This window comes from Anas platyrhynchos, chromosome 7 (genome assembly GCF_047663525.1).
Source record: "Anas platyrhynchos isolate ZD024472 breed Pekin duck chromosome 7, IASCAAS_PekinDuck_T2T, whole genome shotgun sequence".
Classification (NCBI taxonomy): domain Eukaryota; kingdom Metazoa; phylum Chordata; class Aves; order Anseriformes; family Anatidae; genus Anas; species Anas platyrhynchos.
Window position 1 is genome coordinate 12,171,102 of NC_092593.1, and position 24,082 is coordinate 12,195,183.

General features: G+C 38.6%; 1 long non-coding RNA gene across 2 annotated transcripts; it reads left to right on the top strand.

Moving 5' to 3' along the window:
• Positions 1-402: 402 nt before the first annotated feature.
• Positions 403-14,907, top strand: LOC110352313 (uncharacterized). Of its 2 annotated transcripts, XR_011810608.1 has the most exons (4): positions 403-1,016; positions 4,766-4,873; positions 6,859-13,390; positions 14,365-14,907. It is a non-coding gene; the product is annotated as an uncharacterized lncRNA (long non-coding RNA). The 2 variants fall into 2 exon arrangements; XR_002401102.4 differs by having other exon boundaries at positions 470-1,016; positions 6,859-14,907.
• Positions 14,908-24,082: the final 9,175 nt, after the last annotated feature.

The following is a 24,082-nucleotide window of genomic DNA, read 5'->3' on the forward strand; positions in this document are numbered from 1 at the left end:
CCAACCTTGCAACGGCCTTGTGTGTCACCCCAGCCCTCTCCATTTCCTGCTTATGTGTCTCCTGAAAAGTCCTGTAGCTGCAGTGAGGACAACATAATTCAGACAGAAACAAGAGGAAGACAAAAGCGTAAGGGTTGACTTGAGTAAATATTCCCTGGAAGGGGGATCCCCAGGACATCTGCGTACAGAAAAGATACAGAAATTTCTGCATAGAGAAAGACACAAGGCAGGGCCTGGATGCAGGAAGACAAGGAAGCAAAAGAGTGGAGGAAGACAAGGATCAAATGCAAAGACAGACAAGACTTTTTTTTCTTTCTTTCTTTTTTTTTTTTTTTCCCTTCCTTTTCCATCCTTACCACCTAAACTATCTCTGAGGAGGTGTGGCTGTCTTTTGTTATGCTTCTGGCCTTTTGTTATGCTCCTGCTGCCTGTTATGGGGTATTTCAGTGAGCAAGAGATGGGGTTTCTAGACACTACCACAATATAAATGATAATAGTGGGCAGGGTGAGATTTCAGAGCTGATGGACTTGAAATTATTAGTGCCTAGTGCTGAGTAAAAGCACCCACAGTGCCAGGCAGGATTTGTTTGAGTGGGTAACCCACCTGTGGTTTTTCAGTGGTGACTGCCCTGTTCCAGCTGTGTGCCTCCAGCTAAGAAGCTCTAAATTATTTACCAGGGCAGCAAATTAACACCAAGAAGCACCAACACCTGAATGCTCAGTAAGTCATATATAAAACATGCTTCCTTTTGTGAGGCTATGGCATGCTGGCAGAAAGGAAGCTGAGGAGGGAAGGCTCATGGGAGATGAAGCATTTGGGGTTGGCAGGGCATCTTCAAGACAGCCTAATAATGAGGGCAGTGATTCAAAGTCAAGTTTTTCAGGTGTCCTGTGAGTTAGCATGATTGGCGAGAAAAAGAAAGTAAAAGAACAGAAGTGGCATCACATGGAGGGCTCTACAGCAAGTACGGGAAATGAGAACAGAGAGAGAATTTTCTTTCATTGCTTCTTCCCAGGTATGTTTTCTATGCATATGGAGTACAGCTATAGAAGCCTCTGGCTTTCTGTAAAGCAAACAAAAACACATCATGAGTGTTAAGTAGCCCTGGCCACCTGCAGGGGACTGAAATGTGCTTTTAGATCCACAGCCCCCTGCCACACTTGCCTCTCCTCCCCAAAGACTCTGATTTCAAGTGTGCTGAGCTCTAAACCTTCGCTCCAAAAGCAGTCAGATCCCTAGGGTAAGTAATCCTTCACTATGCTTGTCCTTGAAACTCTTGTACATCTCTCAATGAAATATTCCTCAGGGTCTACTATATGAGGATTTTAGGCTACTCAGTTTGATGAAACCCTAAGGAGTTGGTTTTCTCTAAATCCAATATTCTGGAAGGGATCATTGCAACTTTAGCTCAGTTTGTGTGTGGAAGCAACCTACAAATTTCTCTTTTAATAAGAAATGAAACATCCTTTCATTTGGAGAAGGTTTCTCATGGTACTAAGGCTTTCATGACAAAATACTTCAATGAACGGTCTTTCCAGAAAAGCCTGTGTTGGTTCCAGGCAGATTTCTTGGCTAGTCATGTAATCTGCTCTGAAAGAGAGCCAGGTATTTCTGTTAGCCTTCTAGGAGGCAGTGAATCAACCTAAAAGTTCTGTTTTAATAGTGTGTGTGTGTTTGGGGGTCAGCTATTTAGTTGTGCTGGATGAGCCTTACAGCTAGTGCAACATTACCCTAGGGTTTATCTTCCTTTTCCTTTGCTTATAGAGGATTACCTATAGGGGCTGAAGCTTCCCAGCAGGTGGGTATTTAAGGGGAATTTGCTCTGTAATCCAGAAGTGCAGGTGCCAGTCACTGACTGGAGCAGCTGGGCTACTTCCACTACCACAGTCCTCAAAATAATTCCAATGTTGTACTTGAGACGTTGGCTGAGGAAGGCACTTCCCCTCTGTGCTTGCATGTTGTGTAAGTGTGTGACTGTAAACTAAAGAGCTTTCTAATTGTCTGGAGGCTTGCCACAGATGTTTTGAGCTGGAAAAAAGATCTCACAAAAAGGAGAATAGAGAATCCTCTCTACGTGCAAAGGGAGTAGAGAGGAGGCTTTTACCAAATTCTGCATGTCCACAGAAGTTCAGAGGTAGATTTTCTATGAGCCTGTTCTAAAATACCACACTCAGTGCAGGTCAGTCAGATTTTGGGCCCTGTTCCTCTGTCTCCAAGCTAGGCTCTTGCAGGAATAATTAAGCATTAGTCAGTTAACTAAATCTGACTCTACCCTCACAAATACCATTAAGTCTAACTCTCTACAGAGTCCCAGTTTGAAGTTAGGGTTTGTGTGGGCAATTAACTTTTCTTGCTCTGTCCCCTCATGATTTTCAACAAATTCCTTCTAGGTTGTAATGATGTTGATTGCCAGTGTATGTGCCTCTTTAATAAATTAATGGTAATAACAAATATTTATGCATCCTTCATTATGGGATATGGAAATGACTTTACTCTGGAGCTGAGATTGCTGGAGCTTGGCTGCATTTGCTGGAGGGGTGCACATGGGGGTTTTGTTAATTTATTGTGTATGGCACAGAATTTCGCCTGTCACCTCTTGGAGTTCTCAACCTTTTGAATATTCAATGCTTGCTTTTCCCAGCAATGGAAATACAATTCAGTGGAACAAAAATAACTTCTGCGTTGGAAGAACTTGAAATCATATGTTCAGCCTCACAGGATCCGGGATCAAGTGGAAGGCAGGAATCTCTTTACTGCCACTTTTGTCTCCCTGTTTTAAGAATACAATTTGTTACCTCTCGTACAAGTATTTGCTGGGGTGATGTCTTGAGACTTCATCTAGCAACTGGATAAGAAAAATCTCAAAGTATCCATAAGACCTTCACTATTCAAATACAGCAGGAAGGTACAATCCTGATATCTCCTGAAAGACATCGGGGGAAAAGAAAGGGAAATGTAAACTGAGGAATTAGAATTAATTTCTGTTGCTAATTTTGTGCAAGCTTCCTCTGTGTGGTTCAGTACACTTGGTGTTCTCTCGTTTAGAAGGACAGGACTTCTGCTGTCTTTCCCTATAGTTTCAAGTATCCCATATTTCTTCAACTGAAGATGTTGCATTCAGTTGAGTCATGTTAAAAATTACCTGAAGGAAATGGACACTACCATAATTAGTGACTACTAAATGTTTGTTCTTCCCCAGACCTCCTAGGTCTAAAGCCACTGAAAACAAATCAGTGAGAATTAAAACATTTCTGTATATCTTTTTCCTTCTTCACTAACACTTTTTCCTTCCTATCCTGTGTGTAGTGATCTCACCTGTACTGACAATCTGTGCTCCATCTTCAGGCTTGAGTTTGTTATCCCCAGTGGGATAACTTTTGTGAATCAACCACATGGACACCAGGGTTCTTTTAGGATCAGTAACTGCTACTTTATTGGTGACGTAACTTCATCTCTCTCTTACTGAGGGCCTAATTTCATCTATCATATCGATGACATAACTTAATTACTCTTGTTGCATCCCCATATTGAGGACAGGTTCCCTTCTTATACTGTTTGCCCTACAGCAGTACTTTTCCAATAACTATTCATTGGTCAACAACTTTGCCCAGCAACAGCAAACACCCAGTAACTTCCATGCCTTAACAGCTGGAGAACAAGCAACCTGAGACAACAAGGCATCTCCTGAATCACCCTTCTTTGTTCCCTCTAAACCCTTTACATTTCTGATGGTCTCATCGTGAAGAGCCCAATGTTATCACCAACCATGGGGCTTGTCAACCACCATGGCCACACTCCCCCATATAACTAATACTAGCTCTGATGAAGAGCTGTCTGTAGCATCCCAGTCTATTTTGATGTCACTTGGGCAATTTTCTTCTTAAAGAGCTAGGACCATGAGCTGACATTGACATTGGGTCAGAAGGGGTACCTTTTGACTGCACAAATGCTAGAATAAAAGATTGAGTGCAAAATACCCTTATTCTCGCTCTGTTTCAGTTTCGTCCCTTTCTAATGTTGAATTCAAGTTGCTATGTCCTATATTAAAACTCAAACACTAGATCACCTGGCCAACACAACTTGTGTAACGACACACTGTATTTGGAATGCATCAAACAGGACAAATTTTAATCTATCATGACCATTACATTATTCATCCTGCAGCTCAATAATTTCTCTTTGATAATAACTTGTGACAGTCAATCTGATGTCATTCCACTCACAACTACTCTTTACACTACAGCAAAGGAAGAATTTCAGACAAATATGGTACCAAGTTTTAATCATTGTCATCACAGTCACACTAATCTTGTTGCTCTATATTTCCTTTATTTCCTTTCTTTTTTCTCCTGTTGAGTTACATAGGCACTAGTGACATGATCTGTTTTTCTCTTTGCTTCGGAGACGAACATGTACACAGGCAAGTTCTAAAATATTTCATTGAAGGCAGAGAGGGGCCTTCTGGAGCTACATTGCTCACTTTCTCCTGATTTAAACACACAGCCCATTTGCCTTGTTTTAATCTTAATGGTTGTCTGGTCTAGGTCTTCTGTTGTACTTTTATGAGCCAGCAGAATTATAGCTTGCTTTATAGGCTGTTATTCCTGATGGCTCCTTCTGTTTTCAAGGTTATATATGCTTTTTTAAATGCAGCTGTTAACCAAATGCCCTGGTAGAAAGCTCTGAGCTGCTTGTTTGCTAACAAGAAACAGATTCTTAAACTGTGAAACCAACCTGGTTATTTCTTCTTTGTCCTTATCATAGGAAATTAGCCATGGAATATAGAGAAGTGATGGAAGGACAGGAGGAAATACTGTGCCTTAGAAAATGTCTTTATTTAGCCTGCAGAAAGCCTGAGGTCTAGCCAAGAAGGTAATGTAAAAAAACCTGCATATTCAATCTGCTCCTTTTATATCCTATTTCCATAGAGCTTTCAACCTTGCAAACCCTCAGTGATGTCTTTTTTTAAGACCTGGTTAGCAAATACATGCGAAAGAAGAGCTGGCCACAACTGTAACACTGTCAGGATTCATATGGATGAACGTGTCATTTCTCCTGCCTCAATGAGAAATTAAGAAAGTTTTTTTCTCTCTGCTCTGAACTTTATAGTGTTTCTTCAGCATTAAAAAACAAACAAACAAAAAAAAAACCACTAAATTGCAGATGATAGAGACAGTTGTCTGGGACAGCCTCTATTTTGTTCATCCCAAGCATTTTTTTTGTTGGCAAAGCCAAAATAAAGGAGGTCTGTGAAGTTCGGCCAACTTGCAAATGGGTTATTCTGCTATGAGAACACAGCCTACTATATGGCAGCAGCTCTGCTTTCCTTCGGGACCACTTATGGTTGTGTCCCTGCTATATCCTAATTAGCCCAGAGGAGAAAATGCCTGGCTTTATCTCCAGAAATAGGTGACCATCACCTTGTTGTGGATGCAATTTCCTCCCAGAGGATGGAAATAGTATAAGTATCAGCAGCTATGGCTGAGAGAGCACCAAGTTCTCAGTGTATTTTGGCAGTCTTGGTCATTCTCTAAGATTGAGATAGCTAAAGAATATAAGGGAGCAAACCTTTTGCCCTGTTTGCCCTGCTTTCTCATGTTTTAGTATAAATTAAATATTTGTATTCTTTTTTTCCTACTTGCTGCCTGATGTTATGGTACTCCTTCTTATAAGCATATATTATTCCTTAGAGACAAAGAAATAACATAGATTTTAAAAAGTGGATGCATGATACTTTTTTTTTTTTTTTTTTTTTTTTTTTTTAACAAACCACCCCAAGAGTCATTTTAAATGCTTTAGAATGGAGCTTTTGTAGGGATACTTCATTGCCACATTGTTTTTCTCCAGGGTTTATTGCAATTACTGGAAATGATTTGAAATTTGACTTGGGCATAAAAGATATGTTAGGGAGTAGATAAGGTATGAAACATATAGTGAAACATAGCATGTACTTTTCTAAAGTTCTATCTACTTTTGCATTTACATCCTCTAACTGTAAGGAGCCAGATTCAGGGTGACAGGATCAAAATGATCCCTTTACCTTTGTGAGGCTGCTGCAGAATTGGTGGGTCTTTTTTGCTATATAGCAAATGTTCTCAAACATTTAATTAATTAATTTATTTAATTTATTAAGTACTTTGTTCAGACAACTATGCCTCTTAAAATGGATGGAGTCCATCCTTATTCTGAGAAATAATTACTACCTTTATTTAATACAGAAACCTTTATTTGTTTGCTATGAATCATTTTAAGTTTTATGATCCATAGTTTTGCATGGTATGCATGTTTTCAACATGAGCACTGGATTTAAAGCTTAACATTAGAAGTCTATACCTGGAGTTCAGGAATTTTTCTGAACCTAATCCAGTGGAGATGATGGTTGAGTGTTAACTTTCTCCAAGCTATTCTTCAAACATATCATATGCTGCTGTCAAAACCTCTCTTGAGTCTTCTCCAAGGTTGCTTGCCAACAAGGAAATCCATCTAGAACTTATGTGAATTTTTTAATGTCACTCTCGACATGCATCTTTGACAGCAATTCCATTGCGGTTTCATAATTCATTTACCCCAGCAAACCTGAAGCTGAGCCTTTTGATTTTTTTTATTTTTCTTTTTTATTTTGGGAATAGATCTGATAACCTGGTAAAACAACACTAAACTGTCACAAGAGGAAGAAGAAAATACTAGTTTTCAATTCTTTTATTCTAATAAGTACATTATTACTTAGGCTGAAGCTTGTTTCTGTGAACCAGACCTTTCTTTCTGAGAATTCAGGATTCTGTTTCTGATTGTCTTTTTTTCCTGATTTAAATAGTGGTCCATAAATCACATTTAAAATTTTTTTTTTTTTTTTTCAGAATTGATTATGAATGTTCTCATATTGAATGTCTGATCTCCCTGAGGTTGGTGTTCTGTTTCTCACTACCTTCCACAATGATGTCAGGAGTATAAAACACCTTGAATGGTTGCTATGGTTCTGTTCACAAACACATCTTCTAGAAGTCTTTCTGTCTTCACATAGTTCAAGTCACAGTTTTACAATACCTGCAATTTAGAGGCAAAGCTGCCCTGAGAATAAATGAAGGACTGTTTTTAACCTTAATATAATTTGCATTGTCCCACAAATATTTATACCAGTAAACTGTGAGAGTGCTGTTTTAGGGGTGTAGGAGCAGAAAGCAGGAGGGAGTAATAAGCCAGGAGAGGAATGACCTGTGAAGTTGGAATCTCATGATACTACAGCCTTGGAGAAACTGCAGCGTAAATCAGACTCACCACAGTCCCTGGAGTATACACTGACCTGGCTGCTCTGATGCTTGTGCACTTGGATTGACACTCTCCTACTAGAAACTCTTCATATTTTGAAGATGAAGGAAGATGAAGAACTTGCAGCTGGCTCCAACCACTGGCACTGAGTTCTAAATGGTGTTACAACATCATTAGCTCTGCTGCTATTTCTACATTTAGTCTCATCACTTATTAGGAGCAACATTAGAAACAATATACATTCTGTAAATGGAAACAACACAGAAAAAGATGCTTTAAGTCACTATTCAGCTATTAAAAAAAAAATGTTCTTAGTATATTGAGTAATTGTACTAAAGCTGATATCACAAGCTATTTCTAAGTGATAATTGAATTAGTCCCAAGTGGTTAAAATTTCCTTAAAAAAGGAAAGCCCCCTCCTCCCCCCAAAACAAAAAAAAAAACACAAACAAACAAAAAAAACAAAAACAACAAACAAAAAATACAAAACAAAACAGAAATGCTTTTAAATATTGATCCTTCATATTTTCCAGGTAGGAAGTAAGAAAAGCTATGCATTCTTATTGGTTTTTCTTCCTACTAAGACAGAAATAAAATCCATATTTATGTACAAAGTAATATTTTTTTTTAAAGCTACAGATGAAATGCTCTAACATCTGTATTTCACTGTTTGTACTTAGGCACTGCTTGCTGCTGCAGTTGCTTTGACATTTCCATTTTAATTTCTGTGGAGAAAAGGAAGATAGTAAGAATATGGGCTGCAAAGCACACTGAGGCTCAAGTTCCTGACATGAGAAATTTCTTACTGTTATTATTAGCAGTAGCATCAAAAGAATGTCTAAAATCTGAGCTAACAAAATTCTTCTGTGACAGCCACTAGATAGGCGCTTGATGGGGGAGAGAATTCCTTTCCCAGTCATTTTACAGTAAAAAATAGCCAAGAAGAACAGAATAGTCACCTTCAGCCTATTTTTAGGGATTCCAAACTGGGGAATTAGATGGGGAATGAGATGAAGACAGGGTTTTCCCACATCACAGGAAAGCTACAGTTTTGGGTACTTATCAGGCATTACACTCAGTTCTTTCAACCATAAGAGGTTCCCACTTTCACCTAGAAATGGTAGAGGTGAGTGTAATTCTGCACAGCTCAGTTCTTGGCATCTGTCTAAAGACTGCATGGTGCGACTAATACAGTTTAGTGAGAAAGGACACTCTTGCCATGACTGGGAAAGGCCAAGATGTCAGGATACCAAAACTATCTTACAAGATTGTTCTCTTCTTCCATGCAGTAATTTTTTCAAAAAGTTGTTCAGCAATTTCTCCTGGATCTCAATTGAAACAGAATAAACTGGTCTGCTTATTGGAAGCAGTCCATTTTCTTCATTAACACTGCAAAACAAAAGTCTCTCTTGGATGCAATGAACTGACAGTGAGATAATATTCATAGTGGTGGACTATAGATGGACTGTGAGTGAGCTGAACTTGGATGACTCAGATGTTTCTGATCATGTGAAAATATCCTTAAGCACTGACACCAAATGAGAGCACAGCTATTCTCTCACCTTATCTCTTCCCACTTACTAGAGAAGGAAAAATTGGGCCCTTGGGAAAGATGTCTGGTAGCAGGCTGCCATCATCAAAACAATTTGTCCAACCTGTGCTTCTTCCATTTCTCTTTCCTAAGAAGTCACCAGGAATGGCATGAAGGAATTGCAAGCTTTGTGCAACATTCAGGGGCAGGTTGAAGGATAAGCATCTGACCTTTACAGGAGTTTTTTTTTCTTTTTTTTTTTTTTTTTTTTTCTCCATGTACAGAAGAACTTCCCAAAATATTTCACATGAACTGTAAAGCCAGGAGCATCCTACCAGGTACTTCTTCCAACTCTAATATTTTTCCAAGAGAACAGGTGATGTTTGCATTAGGAGCAGTTTGGTTCCCCAACCTGTGGAGACTTACACTGCAACACTTTTGATTGGAGTTAGCAGGGTAAGGCAGCAAAATTAATTAGGGGTGTTAATTTCTTATATTAGTGCTTGGATTCTGTTCATTTTTTTTCACATGTACTAACCATAATTTGTGCAACTTCCTTTAGCTTTGCTTTAAAAGCTATTTAAACCATGAGCATCTCAGGAACCTGCTGCAGAATATAGATATACTTTCTTGAATTGTTATCCTGTCTCCCAGTAAGAGAGCTTTGTGCTGTTAATTACAGCCTGAAGCCATTGAATACTACTGCTGTGTTAAAGTAAGTGGAAGGAATGCTCTATGTCTCTGAACACACACCACTGAGCATGATGGGTTCTTTGTAATCTTGGTAATTTTTTGGGGGGTGATAATTTCACAATTCTTAAGAAATATTTTGTCGTATTAAGCGATGTGGTTGAAAGTCCTGTTTAATTATTGATGCACTGAGAGCATCAGTATGGATCTAACCTACTATCAGATGGTGACTCCTCCTGTACGATGAAGGTTGAATCTTCAGGAATGGCATGTTGATGAATTGATGCAGGGTTCATTGCCAGCACTGTCTTGCATATTTTATGAGGCAAGCAAACGATAGGAAAGCAGGATGAGTTTTCTCCTGGAAATTCTACTTTTTTAACAAAGAATGAGACAAAAGGCAAGCTCTCTACACCACAGAAGAAAGTTTTCATATAAAATCAGTTATTTTTTTCTCTACCTTGTGTGATCTTTGCCATTGAGAGAATTAATTTGTCCTTTTCAGTGTCTATTTCCCTAATTTTGTGAAAGCTGTGATGACTAACAAACTCATTCCCTAATCTACTTTGTATAAGCATACAGGAATAACTGCAGGTACTTTTCTGGAGCATTGTACAACATACCTGGTTGCTGTAAAAAATCACGCTGAAGATGATCTGACATAAATAAGGCCCAGAGTTAAATGTATGGGTGTGCAAAGTGATCAGCAGCCAATTCTCTGTACAAAAAGATAATTTCAGGTCTCTAGAAGATAGTCTTTTCCTGGACCGGTGTTTTTAGTGTTTTTCTTCTTTTTAGACAGCATAGGAGACGGGAAGATTTTTGAGTAGCTTCTCACAAAAGGTATGCTATGCCTTGATACTTTACATCACTTGTTGTACAGAGGGGAAGGAACCTGAAACCAACATTCACAGTAATTGTATCTATATCTGGGGACATCCCCTAAAAAATGAGTATTAATGCATTTGTTACACAGTATAGTTACATAACTACTTTATTTTGTGGACATAAGTTTTCAGTTTCCATCCTGTGTAGGTGGGCCATGGATCTGGCTTAACTGACAGATGTGATACAATGAATTTCCATAGCACAATTCAGAAATGATACTACTCTGAAAGTCACATGAGAAGACTTCCTTGAGAGAGGAGTAGAACAGAGGAACCATGGACTAGATGGGTTTCAGCAACCTCATCTAAGGCTGCATACAGATTGACATTGTATCAACTAATGATAGCAGCCCTCCCAAGACTTAGGAGCCGAAGGTGAGGGTTGGCCCAAAGGCAAATAGGAGCCCAGATAATTTGTGGATGTCCCATCCCGGGAAGTTTTCCAGGGTAGGTTGAATGGAGGTGTTGACAATGTTGTCTTGTATCCAGGTCCATGTAAGGGGAGCTGTAATATGATCTTTATCATCCTTGCGAGGGGGAGTGGAGGGGCAGGCACTGACCTATTCTCCTTAATCATCAGTGATAGGACCTGTGGGAATGGTGTCAAACTGAGGCAGGGCAGGTTGCTAGACATCAGAAAGAGGTTCTTCACTGAGAGGGTGGTCACACACTGGAACAGGCTCCTCAGGCAAGTAGTCACTGCACTAAGCCTGTCTGAATTTAAGAAGCATGTTTGGACTGTGAGCTTAGTCACAGGGTCTAAAATTTTGGGTAGACCTGTGTGGTGCCAGGAGTTGGACTCCATGATCCTTGTGGGTTCCTTTCAAACTTGGGCTATTCTATGATTCTATGATCCCTTCTAACTCAAACCATTCTTCGATTTTCCCCATCTACTGTAAGAGAAATACACTCAATATAGAATTTATTAACTCACATGTACTTATTACAGTAGAAGAACAATACAAATCCAGCCTGTTATAATCTGTCTCTATTGAATCTAGTCGCTAAAACAGTAAACCTGGAAAAGCTTCCAGTGATTATTTTATCAAACTTCAAACAGACACAAGAAAGCTCTACATAGTTTCTCAGGTAGCTAGCTAGCTCCTGTGTAGCTAGCTGGATTATCCAAGGTAGAGTAGATACAGTCCATAACACTCAGTGCTACTTAAAAAATCTTCCAACCAAGTTTTCTTTTAAATTTGGCTTGTGACACAATAAATTGCAAACTCTGCTTGATCCATGGTGTCCAGTACAGGTATATTTGATAAGAAGTCAGAGATCAGAACCTATTCCAACAAATATGCAGACTAGAACTTGGAAAATTATTGTAATCTGCAAGTTGAGAAGTGTGCCTGTATACCAAATTGTAGAGCACCATTGGAGAATGCTAGCATAACAAAACAAACCAACAACAACAACAACAAAAAATTAGATGAGAGATCTTTTAAATAATATAATTCTCCAATTTAGATCCAAGAACTCTTTCTCATTATCCAATGTCTCTATTCAGTACCCCCTGTGAAGAGATTAGCTGGGAATGTGAAAAACAAAGGCTGAGATCAGAGTAAGCATATGCCTGTAGTTGTTTAGTGCTGTTCACAAGTTGGTTAATAAGCTTTGCATTATGTTTTTTATTTATTTTAACCAATTTTATATATCAAATTTTATAATGCACTGTTCAAGTCCAATTTACACTGAATAACTACATATATTCATTTTGTTTTAAACTGTGCTATGATTGTTATATATTCAGCACCTTGTCTCATTAGATTTATAGATAAATGCTGCTCTATTTTTTTAATTTATAATTTGTCATTCATTCTGGTTGCATTTTCTTTCCAGAGATGATAATGCATCTCTCCACACTTGTATAGTGCCAAACGTGATTTAGAAATCAAGAAAGGAAACACTTGCAGAATTTTTATTCCACCACAGAGCAGAACAGAGGTCTACTTCTGCATGTCCATTTTAACATTTTCCTCCTACTAAGTCATATCTGAGTTTGTACCAGATATTATACATTAATATGACTTTGGATAGCCACCCTTTAAACTTGTCTCTGAATAACTACATTTGTTAACTACAAGCCTATCTTCCCTTGAATATACCTTCTGTAGCTCAGTTGGACTGGAAGCTGAGAACAAGATACAATGATCAGAAACTCAATTAAAGGTTCTTCTTTCCTGTAGTCAATATGCAATAGATTAACTTAATTTGAAAGAAAAACATAAACCTTAATAGAAGAGATGACATTTGAACTAAGCTACATGCATTCTTCAGAATTTTCCAGCTTGCATGGCAACAAAAGACAAAATGCAGATGTTTGCTATCACTCTCATGTTTGGACCCTAATGTAACATCCTGAAAATAGAACTGAAGCAAGCAACATGGAGATAGTTATTGCTGCTCAGCTGGTAGGAGGAATGATGGCTGTACCAGAGTTCTTTCTTTGTGTTCACGCAGCCCCTTATCTCTGAGTAGAGGCACAGTTGCAGCTTTGTTTTGTGAACAATGTGGTCTGGACCTCAGTGATATAGATGAGTCAGAGGAGGAAGGTAAAGGAAATGCAAATGAAATTCACTCTCACACTTAAATAACAGAATCTCTATTCTACACATCACGTTCTTTAAAACTGGGCAATGCCAAGACTGACCTACTTTGGAAACTAAACATGAAAAACTATTGCATGAGCACTACTATATATGTATTTATAAAAATTTAAATAAAAAAGAGTTCTTTAAAGCAACATGTTTTGATTATATTTAAATTCAGTCTATGCCTGAGATTAATCTTAAATGCTCTCTTTTGAAGAAAAACAAATATCCTTGCAGAACAACTGCAGAAATTGGAGTGTATGAGATTCACAACAGATTAAGATATTTTCTTTTGATAGATCTGTTCTGGGATTGCTCCCTTCTCAGAAGTTTTGAGTCAAATCAGGAATTTGCCAATACTAAGCTGGAAACTGTACTCAGAAACATCTGATCCTTTGATATGCTTCAAATGGCTGGATAGGTAAAGTAATTGCTTTATATCTGTTTTTACCTTTCTGTGAGGGAGGAGCTTTTTTGTACATCAATCAAGCAAAAACATCAGATCTACCCATCAGGCTGGGTCTTGGGGAAATCACTATTGCTGTGTATGCCTAGAGCTATCTCAGTTTCTGAAGGATGTTTCTTTTGGTCATGGGTTTAGTTGGAGAATGGGACTTGGTTCAAAATAGGCAGTGTAAGGTTGTGCTACAGTGTGGCACATCACATGACAAAAGTTCTGTTAGCCAAATGACAGCTTTCAACCGATAGTGGTCTCTCTGTCATTCATGTAACAGCAATGAGTGAATATTGACCTTTATAGATTGAGTTTAGTGCTGGCACATGAAACTACTCAGCATGTGTCACCAGTCATATTTGCCTTCATCTGTCTCCCCAAGCTGCTGTGTCAAAGTTGAGACGAACAACAAAAAATAACAGAGTAGTATTCCGTGCTGGGATAACTTAGCTTGTGAATTTGTTCTTCTGGTTGATTTCTAGTAATCTGAATGTCATGGTTCTTAAAGCACTATATTATCTAAGTCACTTTAAAATAGGAAAGAGCAAATGAAGAGAAGTAAGTCAATAAAAGTTAATTCTACCTTTAATATTAGAGAACTATACTGTCTTCAGATGGTAAGTCCAGGTACTCAACTTTTTATTACCATTAAGTCATACTGAGGATAGCTACAATATATAGTTTCCTTTATTTTTTTCCTGAGTATGTATATCAACCTAAGTATATACTTCAGCTGTCAACAAGATAAATGCATATTAATCTGGATTGAAAGGTATCGTGAATATATTTCCAAGAATGGAGATAAAGTTGTTATTGGAAGGTGTACAGTGAAGTATCATATGTCAAAATTGCCTAACAAAATGCATGAAATATAAAGGTGATAATATTTATGCAAAGTGCTTAAACTGCTTATATCCGTTCTTTTTTTTCCCATGTTTAAGCTTTAACTTCCATATCTTTGTCATGTAAAGGAGGACACTGTTTATGAAATGCTGTTTGTGCTGGAATGTAGGTAAGTTGTCCAAAGTCTGAAAGTTTAGCTGAAATTTTAGCTGAACCTTTTGGTTTACAAACTGGGATGAATATCTGGTGTGGTTGATTCTTTTTTTTTTTTTTAAGACATGACTGCAAAGAAGGCATTCTGGGAAGAAAGATGAAACTGTTAGACACAAAGATACATGTTCACTGCCTAACTTCTTTTGTTTTATACCAATGAAAGTGAAGTATATTTGTAGGTTACAATAAAGAGATTCATTTACTATTCATTATGAAGATTCATTGTGGTCAAATCTCATTTTAACTAAAATATTTTCCAACACAGATTATATTTGTAGAAATCAGTGTTCCCTCTACTAAAGAAATCTCCAAACCTTTGTACATTTTTAAAAGTCCTATACTGCCTGTGCATTTGTTACAGACTCTTACATTTCATTATTAAAAAAAAATCATGATTAATTTTATTGTTTCTGTGATCCTAATACTGACCTGGCTGTGGGTGAAAACATCTTATGACCAGAAAGTACATGCAGCATTGTTTTTGCATGTGAAGTTGCATCATTCCTGGTGTTTACTTTTTGACTGTTTTCCCACACTTTTAAGGGAATATATAGAAAAGTAGCACCACTGACAGATCCCTGCTAGATGAAAACCATCAGACTTTGGGTGAAGCAGGAGAACTCCAACACAGAGGGGCACATTTCCTTTATCATTATTTGACAAGACTGGTGTCTCTAAACAGGTACAAGGATTAGACTGCAGTGAATAAATTTATAAAACACCTGTCACTAGGAATAGATGTGTACTTTTTACACTCAAATAATAATTGTTTAATTAAAATATTCTAATGAAAAATAATAAACCCAAGGGCCACACTTACACATTATGGATTGAAAGTGAGAAGCAAACTAACAGATATATAACATGAATGAGAGAGACCAAACCCTGAGGGGAAGCAGTGAGCTGAAAAAAGTGGAGATATCAATGTTCCCTAAAGCTTTGGGGGACCAAACGCAAATTGTCACTGATTTTGAAAGGGTTTTGTGAATTCATCTAGTTGGAGGGTCTGTGAATTTCTTGTTTCCTTTCTCATGTGCATCTAGCTACAGAGTATGGAGACCTCTTGAACTCCTGAGTTTGGTTTGAGATTTTTAAAATTTGCTGACTGACTTGCTTTTAGGTAAGGGGCTTCACCTCTGAGCCTTGGTCTGCCTGTTAAAACATTATAAGACTCAAGCCATAATTGTACTGCTGTAACCACACTGTGCTTTGAGATCCACAAAAGGATAATTGCACTAGTAACACAAAACAGTACATGATGTAGGAAACTTATCCCTTCTCCTTGTAGCTTTTTTCAGGTGAGCATGATCATGGATTGGAATGGGGGCTTTGAGATTCTTCTACTTTTAGTTTTACTTTTTTAAATCTTCTTTTCTATCTCACACCTAGAATTTGCTAGCTTAGCCAGTTAATTTCATCTTCTCTCTTATACATTCTATTAAGAAACCTGAGAGTCTTTGGGGCACTGTGACAGGTTGAGTTAAAAATTACTATAATTATTGTGATCCCTGTGGAATTTGAAGTGTGTTCAGTTTATGCCTCAAGGGGCTGGAATCCTTGGAGACCCTATTTTCTGGGACAGCAAGAGCTGTGAAATATACAACTCTTGATTTGCACTCAAGATCAGTCTTATTTGTATAGTTAAATAATAATAAAAAAATGCTGATTTGTACAATTTTGTTCCTGGGTCATAATTATGGTCTAGAATTAATTGAATAGCCTGGAGGTTTCACTACTGTACATGGTAATGATTACTAAAAATTGATTCTCTCCTATATTTCTTTATTAACTTATCTGGAAATGACATATCATGAAGAACAGCTTTAAATATTGCTGTGCTGAGCAAGTTTGTAAATTGCTATTCAAGCTGTTTGTATTTTTTCTTCCTCGACTTTTTTAGGTAATTTATTATTTTATAAGTGCCTGAGCTGTAAGTCTAATCAGAAACAGGATTCCACCCCGCCCCCCCCCAACCCTTTTTTCTGACTAAGGACATTTTACTGATAGCCTTCAGGATCATATATGCAGGCCTTTTCCAATAGAAATGCTGGATTGCACCCTTCATACACAAGGCTTTTGCAAGCCCAATGGGTTATTGTCACCAAGCATTCCTGGGCCAACTAAGCATGGGCTGTGTGCACAGGACAGTAGCTGAGATGTTGTCTACTTTTGGCCAGTTTGAAGCTGTCTATTTTAGCATATGCAGACTCTGGATAGGGTGAGTTAAATGCACAGCTACAGGCTGAGACCACTTTTTTTAACCTTTGTTACTTATTATTCATTGCTGTTATATTAATAGGCTTCTCTGGCCAGGCCCCAATAATGGATTTTAAGTTTATATGGTGCAATCACTCAACAAGGAGTTCTGCAAATGTTCTCTTCTCTTTGTTCACTCAGGTGGGGCCCATTGGGAAAATATAGGAGGGTTTGACTTTAGTTGATCAAAACCTGGGAAGCCTTTGAAAGCCTCCGGGAGAGGTAGAACCATTTTGAGGTTGAGATTAAGATATAGATTAATTACATGCAAATCCTCTAGAAGGAAGATATAGCTCAGGGTAACACCAGTTCCTCTGAAATTTAAACACAAGCTACAAAGATGTGTTAATGCTATCATATATGTTTAAGTTCTGCTATCAACATTATAGATATTTGTTCTCATGCTCTGAAAAGTGTATTCTGAAAAGGCTTCACTTCAAGATTGTCCAAATGTTTAATTTAGATAAAAGTTGACCATGGCAGAAGAAACCTATTATCTCCAATAGCATTTCTTCAAATATTACTATGTCACAGAAAATCAAATGAGAAACTTTTGAATGTATTGAAAATTAGACATTTGACCTATGTAGGCATTTTTTTCCAGTGAAACTTTCCAATCAATATACTACTATGAAACTTTGCATTTCCCCAGGTCAGCATTTTCCAGCCAACTATTGTTTTACTGGGAAGTTTTCATGTAGTCCTTTCATTTGCGTTGAATATTCAGGGTCTAATGAAGAAAAATGAAAGCATTTTAATCGTGCATGTTTCAAAACCTAGAAAAGGATAAGAAGTGAGGAAAATGGTCCATGTTTTCTGTTACTCTGGACTAGCATTATAATTCATTGATTTAAATAGATTTCAGCTGAGCTCTTTTGGTATCAGTTTGACAAGAGAAGCAATGGTTTGTTTGTGACCTCACTGTGGTTTGCTTTGGCTGACTCTCTAAGGTGATGAAATTATCTTCTTCACCTCTAAAAGTTGTCTAAGACTTGACAAGTGCTTGTGGCTGCCAGCAACAGAAGGTCAGACTTGCTGCACTCAGGTCTGTCATTTCTAAGAGGGTAGATAAGAGGAAAGAGCACCACACTCCCTCTCCTTATCAGCTGCCCAAAAGATGGGTGGCTATTGATAATGGCCATTTCTCATTTTTTTTTCCCAAAGTAGGGAGAGCGGGGACTTTTGCAGTATCTTCTCCTCCATGACAGCAGAGCCCTTCCAGGTATGCCTATGCTCCCCACAGTGTTTCATTGGGTGATGGCACTGTTGAGGAGGGCTTTTTCATCCCCTCGTACCACTGTATTTTCACAACTTTCAGCTCCAGTCAGAAGAGCTAATTTTATTTAACATGTTGTTGACAGTCTTGGAAGGAAGCATCAAGTGAGACTTGCTGAGTGATGCTTCCTTAGCTCCATGAGCTAGATCTGTTCATGGATCATCCTCCTTCTTATTGCAGTAAGTTGCTCTGAGCAAAACATGGGGGTGGGGCAAAGTTAGTTTAAGCGGGTGCCCATCACTATCACTGGTGTTTGCTTTTACCAAAGTCATTTGACATCACATTGGAGAAAGATGGCTGAATGTGAAAGGCCATGGACACAAAGAGAATTTGGATGTCTTTGCTAGAAGCTACAGAGACCTGGTGATGTTTCTTTGACTGCTGAGGACAGAGGCAGGGGACAAAGCATGGTGCATGCTCTACAGCTGAGCCTTCTTCCTGCATTCTCAGTTTAGAGAAATGGCTTGGTATGATGCGGGAAACTTTCATTGATTTTTATGCCAGAAAAGGAGGAACATGGAAGAATACTCTATAGCTGAACAAGCAGAAATAAAAAAAAATACTGAATTCCTCTTTGGGATTTCGTAGAAAATTAGCTCAGTTTGCCTTTCTGGCATGATGTGAAACTTCACTCCAATTATTTAGGCTTCCCCCCATCAATGCCACCTCTCTTATTAGCCCCTCTTATCTCTGCTGCAGATTTTCTGTCTCTAGAGATACACAGGAAAAGCGCAGCAATAGCATTTTTTTCCTGTTATTGTTGCCTCTATTTTGTTGTATATAAATGTACAAGGATGTCTCTGATTGTTTATCAGTTTTAGTGCTCTGGGCAATGTTAGAATTCAAGCTATCAAACTATTAAGGGTCTGACTCTGCAGAATGTCTTCAAAAGGATGTGAAGATATTTCTGTGTTTTGTGACAGACTTGGATGGGTGTGGAGGACATTCATCCCTTCAGGCAGAGCTGAGGATCAGGCCCTAATTGGTGTTAAATTTAGGACAAACAGCCACCAGTGTTTAGCAAGGATATGTGTTTGCTGGAGAAGAAGGAGCCTCATGCTGTGTTGATTGATGCTGATTTCCATTCCATTATTTCAGGATGTGCACTACATGCTACCGAGAGGCCAATTATCAAAGGTTGTTTAAAAGACACATCTCTGAGTGCAGGGATTCATCATTAATTCAGGGGGTTATGTTTCTGCTTTTCCTGAGTTCTCTGTTCCACCCACAACAGAAGCACTTGTTTTACATGTATTTCTGAATTTCCACCTTTGGATATCGTCCTCAGCTTCCTGTGGAACTTGGTTCAGTGCTTCCCATAGGACAACGCTGCATTTGGGAGTGTTCCATCCTCTGAAACATCATGGGTCCCTAAATCTCAGACCTGGGAACAGGAGTAGCAGCAAAAAGGCAGTCCACGATAATGGCTTTCAAAGTAATAGCTTATACTGTACGTGATGCTCTCAGAGAAAATATAGGAAGTACAAACCTTTAGTTCCTTTCAAAAGGAATTAAATAAATCACCACAGAATTATAAATAATTCTTATTGTCCCATTCCCCCACCACCACAAAAAAAGGGGGGGGGGGGGGGGAAGGGGGAAGGAAGCAACCCCCAAAGATAACAGAATAACAGAAACACTACAATAAAGAAGAACAACAAAACATCACCCCCACCAAAATGGCCACAACAAACAAGAAAAAAAGTGTGTGGAAGAGGTGCGGACCAGCCTTTTGCCAGGGATGAGTCACACCAGCTATGAAGGCAAGCGGAATGCCAAATTTGCCAGTAAATAACTGGTATTGCTTTACTGAGGGCTACAGCTGCTGCTTGGAGGGGTGTGAGGAGGGGGATTATGCCTCCAGCATTGACCTGTGCCAGCTAGATTAGATCAGGATGTCTCATTCTTCCACCCTCACTGCGTTCCCCAAGCTCATCAAGACCTGATTAAAACTTAGCATTTATCCAGGTCTCTGCACATGCTACCTAATTAATAGTCACAACACCATGGTGGGGAAGATGAAAGCGATATTATTATCTTAATTTTACACATGGGGGCATAGAAGTAGAGTGGGATGCTGAGTTAGTATTAAAGTGCCAAGCTCCCACACTCAGAGTCTGCCCCAGCTGCCTTCTTTAATACACAGTCTTGATGTATGAATATAATGAGCTCTCCATTGGGTTTTCAAGATGCTGACCTTGCTGTGAGCCTCGATTGCAGTCCACAAATGTGAAAGTGTTCACTCAATCTGAGAATGACTGTCTTTCCACATTTCTGTCTATCCCTAGTGCACCTGGTTTCATTCCATTCAGGTGGCTTCATTATGTTTTTAAATGCAATGCCATCAATGTCTGGTCAAAATCCATTCAGATTGCTTCTGGAAAAGTCCCTGGTTCTGATTTAAATCTACAGGGAAGACTCTGGTGATATGGAAGATAAATTAAATTGCTCAAAGTAATTTCTTTTAAAGGTACTTCCTATAAAATTGAGAGAGAGGGATTTTTAAATCTATTTAATAAAATAGCATTAGAAAAAAAATTGTTCTGTTCTATCCTGCAAGATTATCTGAAGCAAACTGTAAAAAATAACACATTTTCTAATAAATTTACCTATTAAATAAGTTTGCTCTGTATCAGTCTCTCTTTGCTATTGTCACTGGTCACTCTGAATAGGATTTGCCCTGTGCCTTTTTACAGTCAGTGGACAGACATTTTCAGAGCAGACATCATTTCATCCAAAAATAAGTCAGGTGAATTGTGTCTTAAAGAGAGTCCTATTTTCCTCTGAGGACCAGAAGTGAGCAACGAGAAACTAGTTCAGGTAGAGCAGTCTACATTACATTCTACAGGTGTTGAAAACCAGATGAGATGAAACCTGCTCTTTATTCTCATTTTTTCCCTGCATTGAACTGTGTTGCTGATTTCCCGTGAAATGTCAGAGGTTGATTCAGTTAGTGTTAACCCTTCTGTGGGCTCTCCATCGAGTCCATAGGATCTCTCCCTGAAAACTCATCACATATGTTAAGTCTCAGCATTCTTCTTGCTTTAAAGGATCTGCTCCCATGCAGAAATATTCCCAGGATGAGTTTTCTCTTTCCAAATCAAATTACTGTATTGTGAGTTTGTAAATTTCTGAGATATACTTGGGGGTCATCCCACGTCCACCAAGAGACTGCAGGCTCACCTGGACTTCCTGAGTCTCTAGCAATCTTCTCATACTCAAATAAATAAGTATCCTCTAAACACAGAAAGTTCAGAGGGCATTGCCATAATAGGTCTCCAGGGCTTTACAATGCAGTTTTATTTCCTTGCTAAATATAGCTGCCTGGTTCTTATTTGCCCAAGGGAACTAACATATTATTTAAAGGCTATTTTCTTTTTTGCTTTGCTAGGGAGACTGTGTGTGTGTATGTGAGTGTGTGTTTGTGTGTATACAGTATACAGAGAAATTTTGGTGGCTATTTGCCAAAGCAGATAATAACGTTGCAGTTTTAGTGTCTGTTTATTTCTCCCCTTTCTTGTCCAGCCCCGTCTCTCACCTCCCTATTGATTTAGTGCAGCCAGTAAAGTTTTACAGCCCACATTTAAGGAGGCCGCTGCTTGAAATCCATGAGGAGCTGCTAATCAGAACTAACTGCAAGCATCAGGTGCAGCAGGCATCTCTGTCCTGGCCTATTGGCTTAAGAGAGCATGAAGGGCTAATTTCATGGCTGATAAAGCTTTCTGTCAAGGAGGGCTCCCAAACAAATGAACATTGACTTTTCTTTACAAGGGATATAAAAATGGTCTTTTATCATGACTGCCTGCTTTTGCAAGGTAAGAAGTCACATCCCTGCTGGGCTACCACTAGCCACCTGGGACTATTTGACAGCCCACTGAGTTGGCCAGGCAAAATTTCTAAAAGGACTTCAGAACCTAATTCCAGTTTAGCACTCACTTTGCCTTGGACTTTCTGGGTATTTTTAGTTTTTGATCCAGAGGTGACATAAACCAGTGTCAGATAAGGCTTTGTGACAACTCCCTTGTCATTTCCTAGGAAGTCCAAAGCCTTTTACCATCTAAATAGAAACTCTGGGCATCTAAATCCCTTCCAGAATCTGTATCTTTATTGCTTCTCTTCTTTTGGTTAGCCAGTTTAATTCCTTCCTCCTATTTTCATCTCACCAGTCTCATGCTATCACCTATATACTCTGAGCACAACTCTTCTGTTTCCCTGCTCTGCCAGGAAGATGGGCTTTGACTTCTGCTGGAAAGGAACACCCACCTTCCTGCTTATCTGAAGAAAATAATATTATAGGTTTGAGAGCCTTTCTGTGAGAAGGAATGATGCCAACTTGATATCGTTCAGGTGTACTTCTTTCATCCATTAAGAGTCTTCACCAATGGAAGCCGATGCTGTTTCTTACAAGTATCATGTAGCAAGTAGTTAAGTGTGTGGTTAAAGAGTGATGCTTTCAAGAAAATCATTTACTTGCATAAAATCAAACAAGTGCTAGGATGCTTCATAGAATGTGGTCTACAAAGCTTTCGAACATGGTATCATTTTTCTTTCATTCTTTCATGTTTTGATGAAATGTGATTTCAACCAGCAATACAGACATTTCAAGGACACACTCCTTGCTTTTAATAGTAAGCTCTGTGTTTCTCTTTAAGTTCCTGAAAGAGAAATGTCTCCTCCAAATCTTATCCTGATCTCTGCTAATCTTAAACCCATCGTTCTTTTATGAGTAAAGATCCTCTTAGGGCTAATTTGCACTACAAAGGTTATACTGCAAAAGATATTTTGGCTAGGGCCCCTAGCAGAGGTCTGATTTATTCTGGCAACAGGACTTTTGCATTTGTAGATAAATTACTCATTCGAACAACAGACACTTTTCCATCAAAATGTTCATTTTGCCAGTGTAACTTCATTTACACAGAGGGTTTTTTTTCCGGCAGAATGATGTCTATGCATGTAGCAATTTTCTTTGTCCTGCAATTTGTCAGCATACCTGAATGCTATATAATATAGACTTGGCTTTCAGCTTAGGCTGTTGAATGATTCTGTGAGCCAGTAGTAAAACAGTTTAAGTCTTTCACTACAAATCCACAGGGCTCACTCTGGTCTTGTACTTAAAGCAGTCTCCCTGGTAGATCCAGCTGCACACCAACTAGTTCAGGAATAGGAATCAAAGGCACTAGATGTGATGCAGACTCTATATCATTGGTATTAGAAACTGGTGTGCTGTGTCTTCACCCTGCCAACCTCTGAGTCACCTGGCTCCAAGTGAAGCTTGTGTTTAATTGCCTACCAAGCTATTTTTCTTGCCATGCTTCTTGAATGACAAACTTAGATTGGGATTTTTTTCCCCACCTCTGTCTGCATATTGGTAGTGGTTTATGTATACCTGTTCCTTAACAGAGACTAAGAAAAATTCATGTCACAGAGGCAGACAGCACTTGCAAGACTAGATGCAGACTTTGCCAAGACCTTTGTGATGTTGTGGAAGGACAGGCAGAAATTTATTTAAAATATTAAATCTATGACAGTTTTTAGAATGTTATCTATATATAAATGAAAAACTGCGTGCCAAAACAAACTTGAATTTCTACTACATTACATGCTATTGTTGTTGATGAGGGATACAGTCACAGGTAGTAATTATAGTTAATGCTGACAAACAACATTTACTTCAGGCAGAATTTTGCTCTGGGGTTTTAACTGTTTGCCTCTTGGGCTGTCTGAAGACATTGCTTATTGGTCTCTTGTGCTGTAGCAGAGCTCCCTTTTCTTTGTGGTAAACATTTGTTCTCCAGTTAAATTAACAAACTTCATACTTAAATAGACACACCATTTTTAGTCAAACAACATTATTTTTTTTCTTTTGTGGGCTGTTTACTGCCCCCCTTGCTTTATGTTATGGCTGAGATTTCAAGGTAGCCCTGCAGCCGGAGCAGATCAACAAAACTCCACTGAAACAAATGAGTCTTTGGAGGACAATCAGTGGTTGTAATATGTCTGCAAAACCACAGTGACTCTTTTAAGAATGTCAAATAGAGATACTGGTTCTTTGCAGACATGACCTGCAGAAT